Below are 26,377 nucleotides of genomic sequence, written 5' to 3' on the forward strand. Positions count from 1 at the left end.
TAAGAAAAGAAAATGAAACAGACATAATTCTTCACTCTGTGATAAGCGTTCCATAATGGTAACTCGAGCTAAAGGTGTAGCTCCTCAGTTCAATCCTTGGCATCACAAAAGGGAGAAAGAAGAGGAGAAGGAATGGGAAGGAGGAAATGGAAGAAAAAATGATTGGCAATTTCTAATATGAGATACCAGTTCCTCCTGTTCCTGAGAACATGATGTGATGAATGTGTCGCCTGTAAGGAAACCCAGCTTCTTTACGTGTGGCTGGATGTACCCACGTGAGAGAAGATAGTGGCTGGCTGGGCGTGCATTCTACGGGAGTGAGGCCAGAGGCAGACTGGGATCAAGAAGACAGACTTAGGAGATGCAGGGTGACTCTCCCAGCCTGGGTCCCCTCGCATACTTTCATTCTGTTGGACTGGAATGCTGTAAATTTCTAGAACAGCAGACACACCCAGCCAGGTTCCAAGGCAAGCAGAAAAACATGTTCCATCGCCAAATCTCAATTTATTTTGGTCTCATCTAGCCTTTGAAATTAGCCCCACTCTTCCCTCTTTCCCTCCAAGCAGATGAGCAAGAATCTATGGTGCAGTCATTAACTAGGAAAAAGAAAGGGGGCTGACTGGCTTTACAGGAAAGGTGGCAGGGTCGCAGCGGTCTGCTTGGTATCATAACCCCAGCTCCTTGGAGACTTAGGCAAGAGTATGAGTAATTGCTTACCTCCAGTCACTGTTAGGTGAGAACAGTACGTCCTTCCTTCTTTTTAACATGCTCCAAAAACTAGAGCGATAACATCTTCAAATACTGAATACTTAGGGGGGAAAATGACAGCCCAGAAACAGGATAGAATTACAACACTCCAGTAGAGCAGATTCTGCCTTCATACACAACTCCATCACACAGCCTTCCAAAACGTGACCAATCAAGAATTCGCATCAGGAACTTGCGCTGCTAGGAAATAGAATCTTCCGCTGTGTGCTTTTTGGTTTTGTTTTCTGGTTGTTTTTTTTTTTCCTAGCAATATTGTGGTTTGAACTCTGGTCCCTCACTTGATAGGGAGGCATTCTAATTGCTGATCCAGCCCAACACGATGTCAAAAAACATTGCAAATACATTATAATTTATGTTTTGGTTTGGTGCCAGTCCTGAGGCTTGAACTCAGAGCCTAGGCAATGTCCTTGAGCTTCTTTCACTCAAAGCTAGCACTCTACCACTTGAGCCACAGTGCCACTTCTGGCTTTTTGGTAGTTCCGTGCAGATAAGAGTCTCTTTTCTTGCTTGGAACCGCAATCTTAAGAGGTCAGCCTCCTGAGTAGTGAAGATAACAAGCATGAGGCATTAGTGCCCAGCTTAGGCAGTTGTTTTTTTTTTTAATTCATGAAAATTCACTTTGTTTTCTTTTTTTCCAGTAGAGAAGATACAATAAAAATGATTGAACGGTGTTTTTTTCAAAAACAAAAAAATTCCATATTCAAGTGAATGAAATATTCAGTCACAGTTCAAAGCCAGCCCAGGCACTAAAGTCCATGAGACTCTTATATCCAATTAACCACCAGAAAACCAGAAAGTGGTGCTGTGGCTCAAGGGGTAGGGCGGTAGCCTTGAGCTGAAGAGCTCAGGGACAGTGCCCAGGCCCAGAGTTCAAGTCCCACAACCACCAACAACAACAACAAAAAGAATATCATAGACATATTACAGTTATTACAAATGAGGGAAACCATGCAGCTCGGTTACTTTGCTTGATGTAATTTTTTCCAGGTCTTTCCTTTTCCTTATGAATGGGGCAGTATCATTCTGATGGAAGCATAGAACTCCATTGTGAAGCAGAGAACCACATCTTGAACTATTCAACTCAGTGGAGGGGGGTGACATCTGTGTTAGTTATCTCCATTTAACCAGCAAAAAGCTGAAAATGAGCTGTGGCTAAAATGGTAGTGCACCAGCCTTGAGCTGGGATGGTGCCCAGGCCAAATTTAAGTCCCAGGACCATCAGGGGGTGGAGAAGGAGAGACAGGGAGGAGGGAGAAAGGGAAGGAGACTTGATCTTGTTCACTTTCTATCTCCTGTAATGCCCTTTTCATGCTGTGATGCAGTAAGAATGCATTCATCAGAGATGAAACAGATGCCAGCACTGTGCTCTGAAATTCCCGGCCTACCTAACCACAGCCATGAAAACTTGTATTTTTCTTTCCTTCCTTCCTTCTCTCTTCTTCCTTCCTTCTTTCCTTTCTTCCTTCCTTCCTTCCTTTCTCCCTTCCTTCCTGTCTTTCTCTTTCTCTGTTTGTGTGTGTGTGTGTGTGTGTGTGTGTGTGTGTGTGTATGTACCAGTCCTGGGACCTGGACACCAACTCTTGTGGTTTTTTGTTTTGTTTTTTTTTTTCCTCAAGCCAGGAATTCTACCACTTAAATCACAGGTCCATTTCTGGCTTTTTGGTGGAAATAAGAGACTTTCTTGCTCATGCTGGCTTCAAATTACAATCCTCAGATCTCAACCTCCTAAACAGTTAAGATTATAGATAGGAACCACAGGTACCCAGCAAGCTTCTATTCTTTGTAACTTGCCATACTAGGTATTTTTGTTAGAACAACAAAAAATGGACTAAGACATTTCTTCAGGCTCATTTTTTTTTTAAAGAATGAATTCATGACTTCACTTTATTTTCTGACCACAACACCATACTGTTTTGGACATTTCCTCTTTTAAAGTGATTTTCTTCTGTAAACCTAGCCTGTTTCTTTGTCTTACAAACATATCTTCCTCTGCACATTCATTCACCTAATTAGCAATCTGCTCTTCTATTTTATATACTAATTGCTGAACTTTGTTCCCCATCTGTCTATATTACAAGATAACCAGATGTCACCCATCAAAATAAAGTTTTAGGAGGAAAATTCTGTACATCTTTTATATATGACAAGACCAATCTGCTGACCAACTGGCCATAGTCCACCAAGAACACTCCTTCAGAAGATCTTTACCAGAAATATTTCACACAAAGGCATAATATCCCATATATACTGGGAGCTCAAGAAACTAACCCCTCCCAAACCTAAAAAACCAATCACTAAGTAGGAAAGGGATCTAAGACTTTTGAGAAGTTGAAGGGACTTCTGAGAAGTCCCTCAGAAGAAAAGGTAAGAATGGCAAAGAAACACATTAGGAAATGTTCATCATCCCTGGCCATAAAGAAAATGCAAATCGAAAGAACCCTAAGAATATTGCCCAGTCTAACTGAATTCAGACAACAACAAATACTGGTGAGGATGTGGAGAAAAGGAAACCCTACTGCAACTGCTGATTCCAATACAACCACTCTGGAAAACAGTCTGGTTCTTCAAAAAACTAAACATAGGGGACCAAAAGTATGGCCATAGTGGTAGAGTGCTTTTTTAGCATGCACAAAGCCCTGGGTTCGATTCCTCGGTACTACATACATAGAAAAAGCTCTAAGTGATTCTGTGGCTCAAGTGGTAGAGCTCTGGTCCTGAGAAAGCCCAAGGACAGTGCTTAGACCCTGAGTTCAAGCCCCAGAACTGGCAGGGAAAAAAAGCTAAACATAGACCTTCCCTACCACATAACCATACCACTCATGAGCCAGGATATGACAAGGACACTATGTTCACTATTGCACTAGTCACAAAGACCAAGGTTAGCAGAGGGCTAGCCTTGAGCACAAAGTGTCCAAGGACAGTGCCCAGTCTAGACACCATATATATTGGGACCAAAAGAGGATAGTTTCTGGATAAAATCACCAAGTGATCATACCCAAGCACTTCTTCACATGTATATAAAATAATAGACATTCTGAAACATCTCCAAACACAAGGAAGCAAAAGACCTTTTCTTAATTTGTCTTTTCCTGTTCTGAGGGCTCTATATTCTTTTCCTCATAGCTGGTGTAAACATGGGTACATCTGAGGGAGGGTTGGGGAGGGCACAGAATCAGTGGAAAATTGGTGAAAATGTACAGCGCCAGAGCTCACTGGCTGCACATTGATGAAAGTAAACTATGAAACTCATGGGCAAAGATGGAAGAGACTGAGGGAGATGCTACTATGCAAAAGGATGGAAATGTACTTATTACCTGCCATACATAAAGGTAACCCTGCAGTATATTACCTCTAAAACAACAATAAAATAATTTTTACAAAAGAATATGCCAGGCGTTGGTGACTCGTGCCTATAATTCTAGCTACTCAGAAGGCTGAGATCTGAGGATGGCAGTTTAAAGCCAGCCAGGGCACAAAAGTCTGTGAGACTTGAAACTTAACCACCAGAAAACCATAAGTGGGTGCTCTGGCTCAAAATGGTAGAAGTTTAGAATTATGCCCATGGGGCTATGGGTATACGTAGCTCCATGGCTCAACATCCTGGGATTCTACCCCAGTGCAAAACAAATGAACACATAAACCAAAAGCAAATGAATGTATAAGTAAATGCTTAAATAAATTGTTTAATGAAGCCCCTATTTGTGGGAATTCATCAAGGAACTGAATTGTGAAGGTATTGAAAAGTATTCCTTTCTTTTTTACAAACTACTTTCCAAACTTTCTAGCACAATGCAAAATTTCTCAGTCCTATAAAGGAACTTGATCTCTCACTGAGACATGAGTTTGAGCTGTTTCTCGAGCAGTATTCCAGACTTCTGCTGACCCACGGTTAGGGGTGAGATGTCAACCCTAAAGTTTACTGGCCTGTGCACAACCTCATCTACTCTGTCTCCTCAATGCCTGAATTAGTAACTCAGGCATTGAGCCTGTGTTTCTTAAAGTTACATGCAAATCTGACTCACATCTGAAAGATCTTTTGGTGTATGGATGATTCCAGTGATATTTCCTTTAAAGTACATTAGTGTGAATATTATCAAGAGCTGTATCTTGAAGCATCTCTTCACGGTAAGTCAGGTCACTGGATTTTCATACGCTAGTATTATTCTCAATTCAACCATAATATATGTCTGCTTTTGTCTGTAAGAAGAACCTATCTATATGTCATGAGCATTTTATATGGTATGGTGACAAAATAATGTTTGTTATAAAAAATTAATGCCAAGAAGCTAACCCAGAAGGCAGTTGGAAATCTGGGTCTGAAGATCATGCTAATTCTGAGTATGTAGACTCAGAATCACACAACCATGGGGTAAGTTTGAACTGAACCCTGGCAAAAAGTACATAAAGCAAGAAGGTCCCCAAAGATAATTCTCAGGAAAATAATAAAGAGCACAGGCATAATACCAATACAAGTTCAGGAATAAAGACCAGGATAAAACCAAAGAAAGAGATCATTCCACAAGACAGTCAACTCCAAGCAGAATGAGGGCTCAGTCGAAATGATCCCCCAGTGAGGAGCTCACTATGGGACATACACAATGTCAAAAAACAGTAAAATCAGATGCCTAATTCAACTGCACTAAGAGCAAATGAGAGGTGAGAAAGTAAAAGTAATTCAATACTCCTTTTTCAGCCTTTGTCTCAACTCTGCAACTTGTGTGTGTGTGTGTGTGTGTGTGTGTGTGTATGTGCACGTGCCTGCCTGCCAATACTCTTGCTTCAACTCAGGACCACAAACTCTTGGCTATCTTTCTTTTTCCACTCAAGGCTAATGACCTGCCACTTGAGTCATACCTGCACTTGCAGCTTGTTGCTTGCTAATTGGGAGATCAAAGTGGTTCAGATTTGTCTTCCCCAGGGTGGCTTCAAACTTTGATCGTCAACCAGGCACCTGTGGCTCACACTCATAATCCTAACTACTCAGAAGGCTGAGATCTTAGGATCATGGTATGGTTTGAAGCCAATCCAGGAAGAAAGTTTCTGACTCTTGCTGGGACAGTGGCTCGTGCCTGTAATCCTAGCTAGTCAAGAGGCTGAGATCTGAGGATCAAGGTTCAAAGCCAGCCCGGGCACTAAAGGACCTGAGACCCTTATTTCCAGTTAACCTGTAGAAAATGGGAAGGGGGGATTGGCTCAAGGTTAAGGTGGTAGTCTTGAGCTTAAGAGCTCAGGGACAGAGCCCAGGCCCAGAGTTGAAGCCCCATAACCCACAACAAAAGAAAAGAAAAGAGAAGAAAATTTCTGACTCTTATCTCCAATAAACTACTCAGAGTGGCTTAAGTAGTAGAGAGCTAGACTTGAGCAAAAGAAGCTCAGGAACAGTGTCTAGTATCTGAGCTCAAGACCCTGGACCCATGAGACAAAAGTCTTGATCTTCATATCTTCTGAGCAGCTAGAATTACAAACGTGAGCCACTGGCACCCAGCTCAATAGTTTTTTTTTGTATAAGATTTATGTCAGAAAGTTTGCTGTGTTTGACAGAAAGCAGACAACAGTCATTATACGTAGATGTTTAAAGTGCATTTATCTAGCTAGTATATAAATATAAATATGAAATGTTCCAGAAATAAACATGATGGGAAGACTATACTGTTGTAGGAGCATTAAAAAACCTCATACTCAGGAGGTTGAGATCTTAGGATTACAGTTCAAAACCAACCCTGGGAAGAAAAGTTTATAAAACTCTTACCTCCAATTAACCACAAAAAACTGAAAGTGGAGTGACAGCTGAAAGTGGTAGAATACTATCCTCGAGTACAAGAGCTCAGGGATTACACCTAGGCCCTTGAGTTCAAAACCCATGCCAAAAAAAAAAAAAACCCTCCAATACTGGGGTAGCCATATAATAGGATAAGAAAAGGATTGTTTAAAAGCCCATTTTAACTTCTCTGCCATTTGTCATGAGGTTATGTTCACTGTGTATCTTATCACTATATTATGTTAAAAACTGCAGAGAAAATAATAAATGATTTCAACCTTCAGTCTTAGTCACAGATTAAAAGTGCAATAGAATACCACGTCATTCTGATATAATCTTGACAACGACATAATAAAATGCAAGCAAATCCATACTTGGGTCTTTGTTTTATATATGTCTTACTGGATAGAGTTCAACATAGAAACTAGTGTTTAATAAGAAGAAGGGTAGCATTTAGAAGTCAATACCTCAGGCTTGGGATGTAGCTCCAGGATAGAATACTTTGGCTAGCAGGACACACGGGCCTGGGTCCATCCCAGCACCCCAAAAAGTAAAATCAAAACCTAACAAGGCAGTCAAATTAAACTGAACTTCATTCATATTCATTCATTTCATTCACTTGTGTGTTCAATAGCAAAGATACTTCTTTTGTGCTTCCACTGCCCTACCCACTGCAGGAGAGGAGTCCCAGGAAATAAAACACATTTTGTTTATTGTTATAATAAAGGTGAGGTATGGGGGGGTATCGTTCATAAGTCAAGTAATGAGCACATTTCTTTTGGTTGGATATGAGGCTTGAATTCAGAGCCCGTCTGTCCCTGAATCCCTTTGGGTTCAAGGCTAACCCTCTACCATTTGAGACACAGCGCCATTCCAGGTTTTGAGTGGTTCATTGGAGATAAAAGTCTCACAGGGACTTTTCTGCCTGGGCTGGCTTTGAACCATGATCCTCAGATCCAGCCTCCTGAGTAGCCAGGATTACAGAAGTGAGACACGAGTGCCTGGAGTATATTTCTTTTTGAACCATGTTGCCTCTTCCCTCGCTCTCTCTCACTTCTTCCTAGCCATCCCCACCCACAAGTTATATACTTCATTTTCCATTTAGTGTCTAATGAGTGTCATTGCTGCATTTGTTCACCCTCTGTCTCTCCATTTCTGTGCCTCCATCCCAGCACAGTCTGTAAATCTTGGTGTACCAGACACACTTCTAAGTTCTATTAACACTATATTCTATTAACATTAGCACTCTCATCCTCATACGGATTCTGTGAGGCTGGTGGGGGGGAGGAGTGAGGTTATCCAATTTAAGGGGCATACTTGAAGGGTGAGACATAAAGAATACTATAAATCATTGCAATGTAGAGCTCACTGTCAATTTCTGGGTAAGTAGCAACAAATACATACTTTAAAGCAGTCATTCAGCTACACCAGCTATGTGAAGACATTGCTTTAGATGCTTGGGATAAACAAAGACCTTTGATTTTGTGAGGTTTCCATTCTATCAAAGGAGGCAAAAATAAATTTAGTAAACAAATGAATTAAATGGTATTTGAAGTCATTGAACATTTTTTAAACACGAAAAGGGAGGAGTTGAGTGAAGAAAACTAAATGTAACTAGCGTTATCAGGGCAGGGTAAAGTGATGTTTGAGCACAGATTTGCAGAGACTGAATTTAGTCACTCAGGCACAGGGGACAAGGGCCCCATTTTTCAAGAATACAATCCAAAATAAAAAAGAAAGAAGACAGTCCATCAGAATAGAGCCAGGCACAAGTGGTTCACGCCAATAATCCTAGGAAGTTGAGATCTGAGAACCTTGGCTCAAAGCCAGATAGTGCAGACTAATCCAAGAGACTCTTCTCTCCAATTAGCCATCAAAAAGCTAGAAGAGGGGCTGGGTGTTTGGCCTAGTGTTAGACTGCTTGCCCAGAATGCACAAAGACTCGGGTTCTATTCTTTGGTACCACATACATAAAAAAAAGCCAGAAGAGGTGCTCAGGCTCAAGTGGTAGAGCTCTAGCCTTAAGAAAAAGTCCAAGGACAGTGCTGAGGCCCTGAGCTCAAGCTCAGGACCAACAAAAAAAAACCTAGAAGAGGAAGCATGGCTCAAGTGGTAGCATACCAACCTTGATCCAAAAAGCACAATGAGAGCTCCAGGATCAGAAATACATACATATATAACATACATACATACATACATACATACATACATACATACATACATACACGCATGCATGAATGTATACATAAAACCAGGAATTAGTGGCTCACTTCTGTACTCCTAACTACTCTAGAAGCTAGATCTGAAGACCATGGTCCAAAGACAGCCTGGACAGGAAAGTCTATGAGATTCTTTTCTCCAACTAACTACCCAAAAAGCCAGAAATGGAGTTGTAGCTCAAGATATAGAGCAGTAGCCTTGAGTGAAAAAGTTCAAGGGAAGTCACCAGACCCTGAATTCAAGCCCCAGGATTAGCAGCAAATAAATAAATAAATACAGACAGACAGACAGACAGACATTAAAAATAAAAGAATCAAGCTGCACAGTGGCTCACACCTGTAATCCTAGCTACTCAGGAGGCTGAGATCTCAGGATCAAGGTTCAAAGCCTGGGCATAAAAGGACCTGAGACTCTTATCTCTAATCTCTAGAAAACGGGAAGTGGGGCAGCAGCCTTGAGTTGAAGAGCTCAGGGACAACACCCAGGCCCAGGGGTAGGGTAGTAACCTTGAGCTGAAGAGCTCAGGGACAGTGCCCAGGCCAAGTTCAAGCCCTATGACCCACAAAAGGAAGGAGGGAAGGAAGGAAGGACAGAAGGAAGGAAGGGAGGGAGGGAGGAAGGGAGGGAGGGAGGGAGGGAGGGAGGGAGGGAGGAAGGAAGGAAGGAAGGAAGGAAGGAAGGAAGGAAGGAAGGAAGGAAGGAAGGGAAGGAAAGGAAGGAAAAGAAAACAGAGCCTGTCTCATGTTTTATGAAACTTCTAGTAGAAAGTGGGGTGATGAATGCTGAATAAATTAACAGATGATGGGGTGAGAGATAGGGGTTGAAAATCACCATGGGAACAATTTTTTTATTTTAAAAATAAAAACACGAGATAAGGATTTTGAACAAAAGAGTAGCAATATCTATGTTACAATTTGAAAAGAATCATACTGGCAACTATGTTGAATTTTAGTAGCTTAGACCAGAATGGTACAGGATTCTGATCCTAGCAAAGACAACAAGCTGGATTAGGTAGGGTGGATGTCATATGAGACAAAGAATGGAATAGGATATCTGCAAGTGTTTAATCTGAGCCAGTAGAAGGATGGGACCATCTTTGAATAAGGTGGGTGAAGACTGTGTCACAGGGTTGAAGGAGAAGTGGGACATGTTCTCTTGGGCACATATCACATTTGAACAAATGGAGAGTTCCATTAGACTCTTGAGTACAGGAATCCAGATCCAGAGGTAGAGGTAGTGCTGATAGATTATTGTGGAAACGGGGAATAAATGGTCTTCTCAGGACAAGTCAGTGAAAGCTACGTGCCTTCAAGGAAACTCAGTGAAGCCTTTTACATAAAAGCCTTCCATAGAGTAGTCTTCAAATCCCCATCCCGGAATTTTGAGATTTCTCATCTGTCATAGGGAATATGTTGGATACAAAATAATATGGCATTCAAAAAAATAAAGCTATAAGGGAACAGAAACACATAGGTCCCCATAGGAGAAATGCTATCATTTGCTTTACTTTCTCATCATACTCTCAGAAGGAAGCTAATCATCTAGGGCTTTTTAAAACTTCAATACTAAGGATACAATCCAGTCCCTCACATATACTATGCAAGCTCTCTACCACTTAAGCCATTCCTCAACCCTTGTGTTTTATATTTTGGTTTTGAGATAGGGTCTCTCTACCTTCTCACTCTAGGACTCAAGAGTCTCCAGCCTTCGCCTCCCAAGTAGCCAGGATTAAAGTGATGCACTACCATCCTAGATGTTCACAGAGGCTCACACCATTCATCTTGGACTTGTCAGCCCTAACTCTTTACTAGCCAACTCTTTAACCAAACTAGTAGAGGGTCAGCTGAGTACTTCTGAATAACTTCTGCAATCCTAGGTATCTGGAGACTGAGGCAAGAAGACTGGCTGAGGCCAGCCTATGAAAGGAAAGAAAGAGGGAAGCGAAGGGAAGGGAAGGGAAGGAAGAGTAGAGGGTCAGGGGAGGGGGAAGGGAAGGGGAGGAGAGGGAGAGGAGGTAAGGAGGATGAGAAAGAGAAGGAAGACACACACACACACACACACACACACACAAGTGGAATGGATTTCACAAGTCAATATTCAGCAAGCCTGACCTGCTCTTCTTGACCTGTTCATCCTGCACACACCCCAATCCAGACAAGAAGTAGAATTCAGATGTAAAATTCAAAAGCTAGAGATGCTGGTAAACTATCATTTGCAAGGATGGACACACTTAATTAGCTGCAGATAAGGAAGCGTCTAGTTCTACTTTTTCTATACGATCTTTCCAAATCTACTCTCCTGGAAATAAACCTGAAAAGCAGGCCTTGTGACATTTGTTGCTGGATTCTTTCCCCCATATGTTTTTTGCACATGATCGTTCGGTATCCTTGGTTACCTTTGCAATATTCAAGAGTCTTGAAGAGAACACAATACACCCGTGAGTGGGTAGAGCGACAAGTAAATAGCTGTGCTCCCTGTGCCTTCCTCTCGAAGCCCACAAGGCAGACTCTGGGATACAAAAAGCACCCAGCTTACTTATTCTACAATATTTTTCAACCTTTTTCTGAGTTGGGAAAACTGTGCTGGGCCCCAAGGGACAGGATTCAAAGATGAGAAGACATACTTGTGACCCTGGGATACCCACAGGGTATCCATTTCAAGTTCTATACCAGCTTTCATTGCCTTTTCTCTGGACACAAATCTTGGTGTAATAAAATGCTATCCATAAAGAAACGGTGGATGTTAGTAGGTCTTTTTTTTAAATATACTTTTTTGGGGACAGAACAAAGGCTTGAACTAAAGGCCTCATGCTTGCTCAGCTTGCCTGCTCACCTTGAGTGTTTTGTTGGTACTATACCACTTGAACCATGACTCCAGCCTGGTTCTTTGTTGGTTGTTTTGGAGATGGGTACCTCATGGACTTTTCTGTATAGGCTGGCTTCAAATCATGATTTACCAGGTAGGTCTCAGCCGCCTGAGCAGCTAGGATTACAAGTTTGATCCATCAGCATCAGTTACCCTAAATCATTGGGTCTCAACTCAGACTAGAGGTGGCTCCCTGGGGGAGAAGCAGAAGGTAGAGGGAACATTTGGCAATGGTGGGATGCTTTTTTTGTTTTTGTTCTCCCAACTAGAGACAGAAGAGGTAGGGGGTTGCTATTGATATCCAGTGGATAGTCAGAGATGTGCTAAATATTTGATATCATGGAGACAATTCTCACCCCATCACAAGAGAAATTACTCAGTGCAAAAAATATCCATAGCACTCAGGCACTGGCTCCTCAGTTGGCTGAGATCTGAGGATCACAGTTTAAAGCCAGATTCTTATTTCCAATCAACCAAAATAAAAACAGGAATGAAAGTATGGTTCAACTCCCCTATGACCCAGCAATTCCACTACTTGGCATTTACCCAACCATCCAAAATCTAGGGCATACTAAATCCACTAGCACAACAATGTTCACTGCAGCATTATTCACCATAGCAAAGATATGGAACCAACCTAGATGTCCCTCAGTTGATGAGTGGATCAACAAGTTGCGGTATTTGTACACAATGGAATTCTATGCTGCTGTCAGAAAAAATGACATCGCCCCATTTGTTAGGAAATGGAAAGACTTAGAAAAAATCATATTAAGTAAAGTAAGCCAGACTCAAAGAACTTAGGTTCAATGGTTTCCCTCATTTGTCATAATCAGTAGAAACCTTGGGCTCTACTAGCAGAGATCTGCAATAGAGCAAAATCTTGATACATAAGGCCATATAGTATGAAGCTAATTGAAAGGACCTCCAGGATACTGAAATAAAAGCCATATAATGAATGATTGTTGTCCTTAATGTACTATGTTATCTTTCATCTCCTTTGCTATCTCTTGGGTATCTCATATTGTTACAGTATCTCACTTTGTTATCTGATATATTGAATTTATTTGTATTTGGTTATTTGAAATTTGATAGGGAAGGGGGGAAAACCAAGATGGGGGGTGGGTGGTGAGTGGGGGGAGGGTGATGGGTACCAAAACATGTGAAAGGGTATCAATGTATGTGAATTAATGCACCTTCTATCTGGCAAATATCATGTAACCCTTTTATTAATTACAATAAAAAAATTATAAAAAAAAAAAAAGAAGATATGGTTCAAGTGGTAGAGCCTTATCCTTGAGCAGCGAGGATAAAAACGCCACGGGAGAACTTGAGTCCTTGAATTTAAGCTCCAGTACTGGAGAAAAAAAAAAAAAAAAACATGTCCCTAATGCTGAGATTGAGAATCTTGTGATTGCAAGCTCTCATCATAGCCATTTTGTCATTACGCATGCCAGTTAATTCAGCACCTTATTCTCAACACTTGCTTTTTAGCCACAAGAGGAGTCATCATTCATTCCCTTAGCAACTGCAGCTCTAAGAAATAGTCATGTCTGTCCTTGGTTAAGACATGGGAAAGAAGAAAACGTGAAGGAAATGAATCTTGTTCCCATAGCTTCTAGCAGCCAGCTGGAGGTCTTCCTGTGATTCCTTCCTGCCTCTATCCAGGCCTAGAAAACTCTGCTCATGTTCTCCTTACTACATGGCAATTTCTTTCTCTCCCTGCTTTCACCTAACCAGATTCAATGGCTCCCTCAAGATTTTCCCAAAGGTGGACTCATTCATTCACCAGATCTCAGGTCTTAGTGATGAAGCCTGCCTGCCACTCCCAGCCCAGCTCCATCCAAGCATCACCCCTAAGGCAGCCACTCATTCCTTTACTATGATGGGAGACTAAAGGTAAATGGAGGCAGGGATTGTGGCTTAATGGTAGAGTACTTGCCTTAAGCATGAAGCCCTGAGTTCAGTTCCTCAGTACCACATAAACAGAAAAGGCTATAAATAGTACTGTGGTTCAAGTGGTAGAGCACTGGCCTTGAGCTTTCTCAAGGCCTTGAATTCAAGCCCCAGGACTAGAAAAAAAAATTATCCCTACTTGTAAGCTGGTAGGAAAGGTGTTTGAAAAGTTTTATTTAAAATATAGGCAATTTAACTGATTCATTGAAAAGAAGTGGGCTGTGAAAAACAATGGATATTTCTACATAAGGAAAAAAGCTCCGCTGTGACTTCAATGAAAGTAATGATTCACCACTCCTCAGAGTCAAAAGACGCCTTTCTGTCACACTTTATTTTCTTCCTGTCAATACAGAACAGAAATGATCTCTCATCTAGCTGAACCAACCTAGAACAGCTACATCTTTATCCTTACTACCCACCCTTCATTGTCTCATCATTGGAAACTCCAATTCCAAAAGAAAGACATACTTCTGGGTGCTGTGGGCTTACGCCTGTAACTCAAGCTTCTCAGGACACTGAGATCAGAGAATCACAGTTCTTATTTCCAATTAACCACCAAAAACTGGAAGGGAAGCTGTGTCAAGTGGTAGAGTTCTAGCCTTGAGCAAAAAAACTCAGGGACAGTGCCCAGGCCCTAAGTTCAAGCCCCAGGACCAGCACCAAAACAAAAAACTCAGGGCACTAAGGTTGGGGATATGTTGGGAGTCAGACTTCATCCACTGGAATTCTTTACTATATGAACTTGAGCGAGCCATTCCCTTTTTTTGTTTTTTAGAGGGGGTGGGGTGCTTCCGGGGATTTGAATTCTGAGCCTCAAGTTCTTTATACCGAAGGCTGGCGCTCTACCATTCAAGCCACACCTCCTCTGGAGATTAATTGGAGATAAAAGTCTCAAGGACTTTTCTGCCTTGGGCTGGCCTTGAACTGGGATCAGCCTTCTGAGTAGCATGAGTCACCAACGGCTGGCTCCATTCTCTTCACTAATGCTATCACTGAAATTCCATAAGGATTACATGAGAGGACAGAAGTAAAGTACTCAGCACAATACCTGGTCCACATTGGTACTCAGAAAAGGGACAGGGAAGAGGGAAGACCCTTCTTTTTAAGTGCTTTCTTTTGATTTCAACTTGGGTGAGCTTCCTAGCATTTGATTCATTTCTCTCAGGCTCTTACAACATCTTCAGTCTTTCATACAGAGGCTACATTTGGCTTCCTTTTTATTGCCTATAGATGTCTTCAAATACACTGAGGGAGACATGACATGTTTAAAATGCAATGAAGCAACCTGCCCATAAACTTGGAGACTGTGAAACAAAGGGAAGAACATGACGAATGTACATGAATTATGCACCGCATCACCCAAGAGTTCCAAAGCAGGAAAATTGACTCTGCTGGGTGCGGTTCCCAGTCATATAATGTGGTTTACAGTTTAAAATATCGACTATAAAACATCGTGTCACTGTGAGTTTGGGTTTGACTATAACCACAGCAAAAAGAGAGCCCACTCATTCCAAGAGTGACCTTTACACCTGTTTGGGTTTCTTAGTAACTTATTTTAACAGACTGTCTATACAAGATGGAGTTTTATGACTGCTATCAGTCCAAAGGTGGGGGAAATGTGAACATAGTGGCTTTAGCCACACTTTCCAGTGCATTTAGTTCTCATGAGATATAACAACAGATGGACTCCCGGAACAAAGAATTTTCTCTGTCATTTTTAGGTGAATAAAGTAAGCATCCAACAAGCAAGAACTATAAAATAAACATAACTCTTCTAATTATCCCAACAGGGAAAACAGTGGTTTTAAAAAAAAAAGTATGATTATTATACACAGAGGGGTTATAGTTACAAAAGCCAAGGGAAGAGTATATTTTTAGGGGAACAATGTTACCCCTTCCCTCCCCCTCTCTCATTTCTCTCAGGGGAAATAATATTTAAGAAAAAATAAAGTTAGTCCCAGCAAGGAGCCAGTATCCCAGGCCTTCAGTACTAGCTATTCGGGTGGTTGAGATCTGAGGATCACTGTCAAAAACTAGTCCAGGCAGAGAAGTCGATGAGACACTTATCTCCAATTAATCACCAAAATGCCAGAAGTGGAGCTGTAGCTGGAAGGAGCAGAGTACCAGCTTAGAGCAAAACTCTAATAGACAGCACCTAGGCTCTGAGTTCTTGTTCTTGCTCTAGTACTGGCATGTGCTCACACACACACACACACACACACACACACACACACACACACGCACGCACACATGCACACACACGCATGATCGCTCTTTTCAATGAAAATAAGAGCCTCCACAAAGTCATTTTTCCCCCTTCAAAGCCACTTGTTCTGGTTACACCGAGCCTGCTCACAAATATAAAAGCTTAAGGTACAGAGACAGAATGTAGGATTATACACTAGCCTGCCAGTAAACAGCAAAAAATGAAAAATTAGACTCTATCAAAGAAGCAAGAATTCATTCGGGAAGTGTGGAAACAATAACTATTTCTTTACTGTCCATCCTCACCCCTTTGTGAAAGATGACTATACGCTAGGCATGTGTTAATACATTAGGTATGTGTTACAGTCCAGTGGCTTTTAGCTTGTGTACATTTCCAGAAATCAAAAATGGATTCAGAAAGGCCTAACACTTAAGGGGAGAGAGCAGCAAATTAGGCTGTTTGACCCCTGGCTAAAAGCTTTGGGAAACACCAAAAAGACAGTCAGGGCCTCTGCTATGTGGAGGCAGCTGTTGCTAAGTCACACTAGAACCTGGGGTTTGGGGTCTGTGAAGTCGGCAGCTGGTATCTGATTTGGTTTTGCATTTGCAGTCACCTTAGACCCTTTTTGTTTCTCCTGAAGTGGACGTAATCAAGGGATCACCAGAATGTTGGGCTCGGGGTGTCCTACAAGGTAGTAGACAGAAGAACTCACTAGTACTGTTTCTTGGAAATTTTGCAACACAAATAAAAACAGAAAGGATTAGATCAACTCCTCTGCTTAAGTAGACAAGCTGTGTAATGCTGATCCAAATTAAATCTCTTAACATTGCTATTTGCGATCACTAATTCTTGCGTAATCACATTAGGGGAAAAACACCTTCCACTGGCAAGGCTAAAGTTGGCTTTATGAAAATGAGTTACTTTGTCTTACAGCAGATCTTCCTTGTGCCTATCTTGATGTTTTAATCAGTTCTTCAAAACCAACTGATCAGCCAGGCCCAGAGGCTCAGGCCTGCAATTACTACTTATCAAAATTCAGAGTCAGCCAGGGAAGGAAAGTTGGTGAGATTCTTCAATTAACCACCAAAAGGCTGGAAGTGGAGCTATGATTCAAATGGTAGAGCACGAGCCTTTAGTGAAAAGTCTAAGAGACAGCACCTAGTCCAGGAGTATCTGTGTTCTGAGTTCAAGCTCCAGTACTGATCACTAAAGAGAAGGAAGGAAGGAAGGAAGGAAGGAAGGAAGGAAGGAAGGAAGGAAGGAAGGAAGGAAGGAGGGAAGGAAGGAAGAAATCACTGATCAGACAGAGGTACTGGACAGTCTTGATTTAAAAAAGAAAAATCAAGGACTGGGCATTTGAAAAGCTAGAGTGCTATTGGGATGGGGAGTGTCAAACTAGGTACATAGGAAGACGTGGGAAACCCCGTGATTTTTTTCCCTTTTGTTTCATTTGTTGCATGTTGTAGGTTGGTTAGTGATTTTGGTGACAATGGTATACCTGGCTGAGATCTGCCCAATTGGAAAATGGGTGATACATGCTTCCCTGTGATCCCCAGCTTTCTCCACAGGATGAAAGCACCCAAGTATGGGCAGGGAAGGAGGACATCCCAGCCACCTACTTTGTTTAACGACTGCTATTTCCAAGGGCTCCTGGGACAGGCCTCTAACCACAGGCACAGGTCTCACAGCAGGTAAAGCCACCTGAACTCCTCGTGGTAGGGAAGGACCTACGAGCACACACCCACACATGAAAGTGGGCAAAACTTTCCACCCACGTGCTGCCAGAGTGCACGTGACTCGCATAAGGCTGGGGAGGGCGGCCCTGTGTGCAGAGACAAGTCCAGACTTTTCCATTAGTGTTTTTATCCTTTCCTTCCTGTTCAAGCAAGAAACTCAACGAAATTGGGAGTTTAAAGGCATCTGGCTAGAAACTTCTCACAATGTAAAACTTTTCCCCCTTTCTTTTCTGTCACCTCTCCCTTTTGGGGTACTTTCTTTTCTCCCCTTGTCTCTGAAATCTAGTGCTCTCTTGTCTTCTGGAACTAAAGGTGACACAGATAATCATTTCTCCCTGAAACCTTCTCCTCTCTTCTTTGGTTAGAGCTGGGACAACACCATTGTCTACTCTTGTCACAGTTTAACTCTTCACAGATTGGGGTGGACCAGGTGCTGTAGGTGGTTCTTGGTTAACTAAGATCTCTCATTCTGGTAACAAACAAGTAAATTTAGTGAGGCCCTCGTGGCTCATGCCTGTAATCCTAGCTACTTAGAAGGCTGAGATAGAAGGATCATGGTTTGAAGCCATCTGGACTTCATGAGACATTCTTTTTATTTTTATTTTTATTTATTTATTATTATTTTTTTTGCCAGTCCTGGGCTTGAGCTCAGGGCCTGAGCACTGTCCTTGGACTTTCTCAAGGCTAGAGCTCTACCACTCGAGCCTCAGCACCATTTCCAGCTTTTTTCTATATATATGGTACCGAGGAATCGAACCTGGGTCTTCGTGCATGCCAGGCAAGCACTCTACCACTAGGCCAAACTCCCAGCCCCTTCATGAAACATTCTTATTTCCAGTTAACTACCAGAGAATCAGAAGTAGAGCTGTGGCTCAAGTGGTAGAGTGCTACCTTTGAGCACAAAAGCTCAGGGACAGCGCCTAGGCCCTGAGTCCAGGTCTAATACCTCACCAGCTGTGTGACAGTGGCCATAACCTTGACCTGTCTAGGCTTCAGTATTTTCACAAAATGTAGACAGAATATTGTGTTACTGTCTCCCTAGACTGTTGTGGGAATTAAATAAGATAATATATGCAAAGCAGCTAATACAATCTCTGGCATGTAGTGAGCTGAGTAATCAGCTATGACCAGCCACATCACAGCATTTTGTTGATTCACCTGCACCGGTGTCATGCGAGACAATGGGAAAGAAAGATGAATGAGGAGGTTCCGCCTCCAAGGAGTTCACAGTCTATGCTGAAGATAGACCTGAAAATGCTAAGGCTGACAGTCTGCCTCAAGTTTCGAAGTTGTTTTTTAAATAAGAGATCTGAGTCTGAGACCTGAGGAATCAAGATTCCTAGGCCAAGCAGAAAAGTCTTAACACTCCATCTCTAGTTAAACAGCAAAAATGCTAGGCTGGCAGCATGGCTCAAAAGGTAAGGAGCCAGTTGTGAGCAAGAAAGCCAAGTAAGAATATAAGGTGCTGGGTTCAAGCCCTGGTACTACCAGAAAATAAAAAAACAAAAGAAGAGAAAGAAAGTAAAAGTTCCAGAGCTATGCCTTTGAATTAAAATTAAATATTTCTTAGTCATAATCTTCAAACCTCTATGAAAAATTTTTACATGGTTTTCTTGGTGAGAATTCCTCACTTATTTATCTTAATTGTTATCTTGACTTGTCTATCTAAACAATTACTATTTTGTATTTCTCATAAAGAACTATCCATTAAAAATGGAGGGGGATTTAAAAAAAGAAAAATGGAATGCTATGAAAATCCTAAGAAATTCATTGTCTTGGTTAAAATAAATCTACTAAAAATAAGAACAGTAGATTTAGAACACCATCAACCCCAAATATAAATCACCATATCTACAAGGCCATTAAGCTTAGGCAGCTTCTAAAAGGAAGACATTGATGTTAGAGAATGAATCACCCACTAAAGAGATCTGGGCTGGTATTCTGTTCCTTCAATTTCCAAGGTGCAGAAAACAAAGCTGAATCATAGCTACCATTTTTTAGGTGACTGGACAGACAATGAGCTAAGAGTAGTGAGTTTTGACAAAACACAAAATTTTTTCATTCTATGTCTCAATGCTTGATATCATGAGAACAGTGCATGTGCTGCCATGTAGCTGGAAACCAACTCACATACAAATATCTTAACCATTTTTCCACATCTACAATCTCTACATTTTTGTAGAAGTCTTTGTGACTGTTACTTTGATGTATATGCCAAGCAGGATAAACTATGAAAAGCAACATGGCTAATGAACACAAGGAACTTAATGTAATTGCAATAGCCTGTCTAGCTAGTTTTATGGGTGTGTGTACATTTAATTTTGAGTTGAGCAATATCCAATTTGGCAATGAGATGGAATAATATGAGTCTTTCTGCTTGTTTGTTTTAATTACTAACAACCAGAGAAAAACTATTCACAGCAGCCAAAAGAATTAATATCAGAAATGAACTCTACTACTTACACACTGCCTTTAATACACCTAAAATGGATGCTGTTTCTTGTAGAGGTCACAAAAGCCCTAGATGAGCAAATTTGGAAACATGATGAACACTTGTAGATAGAAAATAACTATTCTAGAAAATGAAACAACTTTACTTCTAAGCTATAAGAGATATCTCAATCATATGGGTTATTAATTTGCTAATATTCATTGTATAGTGTGGTGTACAGAATGTTCTGTGTAAAGGAAACAGCTCAGTGAATAGGTAGATAGTCTTGTCCTCACAGAGCTTATTTTTATTTGTCTGCCTGCCTGCTTGCCCGCCTTCCCTTCCCCCATGCCTCCCTATCTTCCTTCCTTCTTTCCTTCCTGAGCTTGAACTCAGTACCTAGGTGCTGTCTCTTAAATTTTTGCTCAAGACTAACACTCTACCACGTAAGCCACAGCTCCATTTGGTGGTTGATTAGAGATGAGTCTCAAAGACTTTCCTACCCATGCTGGCCTCAAACCACAAACCTTAGATCTTGGCCACTGTAGATCAGCCAGAGCTTACATTTTAGTAAGCAATACATACAATCAACAAATAAACAAACAAATGAAAGCATAAATTTAGGTAGCACTGAGTACTGATGGTAAAAGTAGCCAGAGAAGCTGGCACATGAACAAAGATCTAAATGGCACCCAGCACAGACAGGATACAGCCATGCTGGAATGTAGAAAAAGCATGCACTGAACAGAAGAAATAGTAAGAGTCAAGGTCCTGAGGCAGGAACACTCTATGAAGGTTCAAAGCACACAAGAGCTCAGTAGGGATAGAGCACAGAAAGAGAGGGACGGAGAGGTGGCAGGTAAGATCAGAGGTCTTTACAGGGATGCTATCCGACAAAGCCTTTGAAGCCTATACATAAGCATTTCAATTGTAATCTTGAGAGCCATTAAAGAGCTTCAAGAAGGTTAGTGGCATTGGAGTGTATGGCATACTATACTAGTTTATGGTACACTATACTATTCTATGGTATACGGAGGACTAGGAACAAAAGCCACAAGACTGGTTAAGGATCTGAGGAAATGAGTCACAGGTAATGGTAGCTCTGGCCTCAATGCTTGACAAGAAATATAAAGGTCAAAAATAGTAAAAAGAGGGGCCAGGAGTTTGGCCTAGTGGTAGAGTGCTTGCCTAGCATGCACAAAGACCCGGGTTCGATTCCTTGGTACCACATACTTAGAAAAAGCCAGAAGTGGTGCTGAGGCTTAAGTGGTAGAGTTCTAGCCTTGAGAAAAATCCAAGAACAGTGCTCAGGCCCTGAGCTCAAGCCCAGGACTGGCAAAAAAAAAAAAAAATAGTAAAAAGAGCCGGGTGCTGGTGGCTCATGCCTGTAAGCCTAGCTACTCAGGAGGCTGAGATCTGAGGGTCACTGTTCAAAGCCAGCCCAGGCACAATTGCGTGAGACTCTTATCTCCAATTAGGCACCAGAAAACAGGAAGTAGTGCTATGGCTTAAGTATTAGAGCACTAGCTTGAGCTGAAGAGCTGGGGTACAGCGCCCAGGCCCAGAGTTCAAGCTCTTCAACTGACAAAAAAAAGAAAAAGACCTCACTGGAGAGTCTGAAAACACAAATCCTTTATATAATGATAAGGAGGGTAGACCCCAGCCACAACCTCATCCACAGCCCCAGTCTTTCCCAGAGGAACTCTGCTCTCCCTGCAGGGCCCTGCTTTCTACTGAGGTCTTATTGTGAAAAATTGCCCCATTGCCCCTTGCACAAAATTCACACGGTTGGCCTGACATTTAAAGTTTTCTGTAACCTATATGCTTATGCCTTTGCCTAGTCAAATGGACTTGCTTGTTGTTGAAGACCTCTAATTTATCTCCTGCTGCCTGGCCTACCATCTTCTAGCTTGGCCTCAGCATTTCAAACCTGTCCATCAAGATGGAACTCCTAAAGTCTGCCACCTTACAAAGCACAAGGCAAATCTATCAGTTACACACGTTATGCTTTCAGAGCAAATAAGAGCCTTGTACAAATGAACTAAGTTGTGTAAAAAAAAAAAGACCGGGCATAGTTTTGTCTTTTTTTTTAATCTCCTTATAGGGCAAGGAGTTAGAATGACACAATCTAGAATAATATGCCCAGATCAATGTTCCAAGCCTGTCTCAAGTCTAGACACACAAGCACTTTTTTCCAATATAACAGGCACATTTCTGACTCTATAAGGTATCTGTTCCTCAGTTTCCTCATCTGCTATAATAGGGATGGGTGAGAATTGTGACCTGGCCTCACAGAATTGTTGTGTGGATTATATTAGTTAATATAAGTATTAATGTCTTGCCTATGTATTTTTATCTTTTCCCAATTTATTGTTAATGGGATTTACAAAGTTACTGTTTCCTAAATCAAGTTAGAGTATAATTCATGTCGAGCTCTTTCACCCTAGCCTGTTTGACATTATTATCAACTTTAAGTCTTCATATCTGCCCACCATGGTTTATTAAAACAAGCAGGTATCTGTTTAAGCATTTAGTGTGGTCCAAGCCCATTGAAAAGTAGAGAACACCTTAATTTTGTCTTGTATCTTTACCCCGTCATAAATTCTAGCTGCCGATGAAGTAAGACCCAGGCAAGCCTGTGAACTAAGCCGTATTCCAGTGAACTCAAATGCCCACCCTTAGAGCCACACACATATAAATGGGCATGACTGATGATTATCTCAGTGACTCACAAACCACACACACACACACACACACACACACACACACCACACACAAATCATTCAATCAAAGGAGGTCAGACCAGATCAAAGTGAGAAACTAAAGTGCAACAGCTTTCTATAGTGAATGGTTCTCAAAAACCTATTGGATTCTTAGCATTAGAAGAAACATATCCTGTTCCCCCTCCCTAAATTGCTATTATTCTCTCCACCATCACCATTGCATCTCTATACTCTGGAATCAACACATCTCTTCCAGGACATATGTTCAGGCCACAAGATAAGCGATATATCCCCACCTGTGAGTCATTCATCCTGCCAGGTAACAGGAAGTCCCTTTAAAGGAAGTAGCCCACTTGCCTACAGGGAATAAGTATGGCCTGATTCATTCTCTGGCTTTTCCTCTTCATCTGCTCCCATACCTGCTATTTCTTTATCCTGCATCCCAACTTCCAATGTCTGTAATTCAAATAGCTCCAATTTTAATGAACAAGATAGAGATGATAATAGTGGTGATGGTGGCAGATGATGACGATGATGATGGTGGTACTGAACACTTATTATGAGTCAAAAACTATTATTCTCTCACCATGTAAATATAACTTTTTATAACAACCCAATGAATAGAGTATTATGATTATCCCCATCCAACCTGTGAGGAAACAGAGGCATAGAGAGGTTATATAACTTGGTAAAGTCACGAAGGTAGGAAATAACAGAGCCTGAACTTAATCCTAAAACAACCCAGCTCTGGAGTCCATACCCTTAACTACTGGGATCTCATTTCTCCCCTAAGCTGACCCATTTCTACTCAGATCTTCATTCCAATACACCTGCTGACCCTTCAGTTTTGCATGTCCATCACTGTGGATACATTTGCCACAACCAGTAAGTTCTCAGGAAGAGACACTCACCTTCTGACTCATCCATGAAGGAAGACGGACCAGACAATGAAGCTAAACTGGAAGTGAAGAAAGAATGACACTTATTATGGCTGCATGTATTTCTTTCTGGACCACTTTATGTTGAACCTTGGGTAACCCAGTATTTATGCCCAGTATATTTTGCATTGTCATCTAAAAGAAAAATATAAAAGCTATACATACACTTTCCCAGACCCCTTTCAGAAGGTACAAGGCTTCTTTTAAAAAGTTTATTTTGTTTTAATCAGGCACCTATACCTCATTCTTTTTTTTTTTTTTTTTTTTTGCCAGTCCTGGGCTTGAGCTCAGGGCCTGAGCACTGTCCTTGGATTTTTCTCAAGCCTAGAACTCTACCACTTGAGCCTCAGCACCGCTTCTGGCTTTTTCTAAGTATGCGATACCAAGGAATCGAACCCGGGTCTTTGTGCATGCTAGGCAAGCACTCTACCAGTAGGCCAAACTCCCGGCCCCTGAACCTCATTCTTATCCTAGCTACTCAAGAAGCTAAAATCTGAGAATCACACCTTGAAGCCAGCTTGGTTAGAAAAATCTAACTTTTTTCTCCAACTGATCCTGAGAAAGCCAGAAGTGCCTTATATAGTTTCAGGAGACTCTTTGTTGGAAATGAACTATATTACTGTGGATGGGGATGGGAGAGAAAAACTGGGAAACAGTGAAGAAATGTGTTCTTACCTTGAGTTAGGCAACTTCAACCCCTCTGCATATCCCCTTTATCATAACAATTTTTAAAATATTTTTTTTATTTCAGAAGCCAGAAGTGAAGGTATAGATCAAGTGAAAGAGAAAAAACAAGAAGGAACACAAGGTCTAGTTCAAGCCCCAGTACTGGCACAAGGAAAGAAGAAAGAAAGAAAGAAAGAAAGAAAGAAAGAAAGAAAGAAAGAAAGAAAGAAAGAAAGAAAGAAAGAAAGAAAGAAAGAAAGAAAGAGAGAGAGAGAGGGGGAGAAAAGGAAGGAAGAAAGAGAGGGAAGAAGGAATGAGGGGGGAGGGAGGGAGGGAGGGAGGGAGGGAGGGAGGGAGGGAGGTGGGAAGGCAGGAGAAAGGAAAGAAAGGAAAAAAGCAATTTTTTAAATGTGGAAATTCAAGAATCCATAGAACATGCCTATAATCCTAGCTACTCAGAAAACTGAGATCTAAGAATCACAGGTTAAAACCAGTCCACTTAGACAAATCCAACACCCTCCTATTTCTAGACAAGCCAACATAAAGCCAGAAGTGGAGGATATGGGGCTTAAGTGAAAGAGTGTCAGGTATGAATGAGAAAGTCAAGAAAGAGTACAAAGTTCTGAGTTCAAGCTCCATTACCAGCACACACACACACACACACACACACACACACACACACACACACACACACACACACACAAAGCCACCAGTTCTAATTCATTTCTCTTGTTCTTGTTGAGAGTACAGGTGTGATTTCTAGAACCAAGGCAGTCTTCTGGAGGCAACAGTCTGCATCATGCCAATACAGTGAGATTGTCTGAGCAGACGGGTAAGAGACATGGTGGGTAAGAGACATGGCTGGACCTCTGCTCGCCCACATCTAGGTGATATCATTCACTGCCTTTATTATATAAGCTGGTTAAGTCAGCACAAAACAGTCTTTACAATGTCATTGTAACAATAAATGGGCTGCACTACCTAGTTTCGATTCAGTCATCTTGAAGAAAACCTTGGCTAGATTTTGAATATACCAAGACAACCTTCTGGAAGTGATCACAAAAATTCTGGAATAGGAAGAGCCTAACATCTTTAATGACTCCAGTGAGACGGGGACACATCAGCCCACAGTGCCTGCAAGCAAAGTTCCATTGCATCAAATTGTGCATGGTACTCAAGCAAAATACAAGTAGAAACAAAAATGGTTACTTTTAGGGAAATGGGGACAAAAACATGAGAAGGGGTATCAATGTGCGAGAAGTAATGCACCTACTACCTGACAAATGTAACTGTAACCCCTCTATACATTATCCCAACAATAATTTTTTTCATATATTTTATTGTAATTAATAGAGGGGTTACACATTATATTCACCAGATAGAAGGTACATTACTTCACAAATATTGATACCCTTTCTCCTGTCATGGTCCCCATTTCCCTTCCCCGCCACCGCCCCCGGCTCATCTTGATTTCCCACCTTCCCTCTCCTATTTCAAATAACCAATTAAGCATATATAAAATATATCATATAACAAGGTGAATATTGTAACAATACAAGATAGCCAAGGGATAGCAAAAGAGATGAGAGATAACATAGTACATTAAGGAAATAATCACTCATTATATGGCTTTCCAACAATAATTTTTTTTAATATTTTTTTTGCCAGTCCTGGGCTTGAGCTCAGGGCCTGAGCACTGTCCTTGGACTTTCTCAAGGCTAGAGCTCTACCACTTGAGCCATAGGCACCACTTCTGGCTTTTTCTATGTATGTGGTACCAAGGAATTGAAACCAGGTCTTTGTGCATGCCAGGCAAGCACGCTACCACTAGGCCAAACTCCCGGCCTCCAACAATAATTTTTTAAATGGTTACTTCTAGCCACATTAGCCAAGTGTGGTGATGTGCCTTTAAATTCCAGCACTTGGGAAGCTAAGAAAAGATCACAAGTTTGACGACAGCCTGAGATGTAGAGCAAGGTATTGTCTGAAGAAAACAAATAGAAAACAAAACCCTCAAATGGTGATGTCTATTCATTCAAACCAAACAATAGCATGGAGAAACATTACCAACAATATCAAGGACTCTGAGACATAAAGTTCAGCTTTGAACCCT

The 26,377-nt window shown here is 41.4% G+C and overlaps 1 long non-coding RNA gene across 3 annotated transcripts in view; it reads right to left on the bottom strand.

Annotated features, from left to right (window-relative positions):
• Nucleotides 1-26,377, bottom strand: part of LOC150056840 (uncharacterized) — a 121,446-nt gene that overhangs the window by 47,333 nt on the left and 47,736 nt on the right. For 2 of the 3 annotated variants that reach the window (XR_016537096.1, XR_016537094.1), the window contains exon 5: nt 23,572-23,618. The exons of the other annotated variant lie outside the window; for it this stretch is intronic. This is a non-coding gene — a long non-coding RNA (uncharacterized LOC150056840). The remainder of the gene's footprint in view (nt 1-23,571; nt 23,619-26,377) is intronic. 3 annotated transcript variants of the gene reach the window in all.

The sequence above is a fragment of the Megascapheus bottae genome, chromosome 11 (genome assembly GCF_031878675.1).
Source record: "Megascapheus bottae isolate mThoBot1 chromosome 11, mThoBot2.hap1, whole genome shotgun sequence".
Taxonomy (NCBI): Eukaryota; Metazoa; Chordata; class Mammalia; order Rodentia; family Geomyidae; genus Megascapheus; species Megascapheus bottae.